Source organism: Cebus imitator, unplaced genomic scaffold, assembly GCF_001604975.1.
Source record: "Cebus imitator isolate Cc_AM_T3 unplaced genomic scaffold, Cebus_imitator-1.0 Scaffold1092, whole genome shotgun sequence".
In the NCBI taxonomy this organism is placed as follows: Eukaryota; Metazoa; Chordata; class Mammalia; order Primates; family Cebidae; genus Cebus; species Cebus imitator.
In genome coordinates this window covers 21,745-23,048 of record NW_016108407.1, presented here as the reverse complement: position 1 = coordinate 23,048, position 1,304 = coordinate 21,745, and positions in this window count along the sequence as shown.

Genomic DNA, 1,304 nt, shown 5'->3' with positions numbered 1-1,304 from the left:
GTCCCCCTTTCCCACAGCCCTCAGCAGGGCTCCCTGACAGCCCTAGGCTGATGATTCTGCTGGGCTAAGCCCTCTCAGCTGTCTCCATCTCTCCGGCCCAGAGCCCTCTCCCCTTCCCAGCCCTTCTGCCCCGCTCCTGGTATTGATTGCTAGGGAATCCTAGCCAAAGATCTTCTCACGCAAAGGCATGCAAACTTTGACCCAGGATGATTGGGTGTTCAGCTCCAGGCCAAGGTCCTCTACCTCCCTCTTCTCTGCCCAGTGCCCAGTGAGGGTCCCCTTCCTGTCACTGTGAGCTATTGGCCACAACAGGGCTTGGTGATGAGACATGCGACACCTCTTGTAACCCCAGTGCATCAGCCCACGGGTATGGAGATGTGGGGGGCCCTGGCCCAGGGGCTGTGTCTATCTACCTTTGGCCCCTCAGGCTTCACTCATAGTCTAGGATGGTAACTTATGGTGAGAAGAGCCCTGGCCTGGAAGCAAGAAGCTGGAGTTCCAGGCTCTGCTTTGATTTGCCATGTGTCCCTGGGCCTTTTCTTTTCTGGCACCCATCTCTCCACCTAAGTAGTAAGAGAGGGATTGACTTTATTAGTTAATGAATTTTTGAGGAGTCGAGAGCCTCTTAGAGAATACAAACAAAGCAACAGACTTTCTTTTTCTTTTTGAGACAGAGTCTCGTACTGTCACCTGGGCTGGAGTGCAGTGGCATGATCTTGGCTCAGTGCAACCTCCGCCTCCCCGGTTCCAGCAATTCTCCTGCCTCAGCATCCCGAGTAGCTGGGATTACAGGTGCCCGCCACCTGCGCCCGGCTAATTTTTTGTATTTTCAGTAGATACGGGGTTTCACCAGGTTGGCCAGGCTGGTCTTAAACTCCTGACCTCATGATTCGCCCGCCTCAGCCTTCCAAAGTGCTGGGATTACAGGCGTGAGCCACTGCGCCCGGCCTAAAGCAATGCACTTTCTATTGGGAGAAAGGTCGGTTGTTGGGAGCCCCAGCACTGGATGGTCTTCCAGTCCTGATGACCAGGCTGCCATGATTCTCCAGAGCTGCGGCGTTGGTGGGGAACCTGGAAGCTGAAGAAGAGGTTATGCTGCAGAGCAGGTTGGAGGATCGAAGAGTGCCTTGCTCTCTACTTCCTTGCCATGGCTTTCACACAGGGTCGTTCTCTCAGTGGCTCGCTCCAAATAGGATTGAAGGACACAATTCTCCTGGGTACCATGAAGCTTCTCAGGCTGAGTCAGAGATGCAGAGGGTAGAACAATTGGAAAGATGCTGAGAAAGCCCAGTAATACCTCCCTT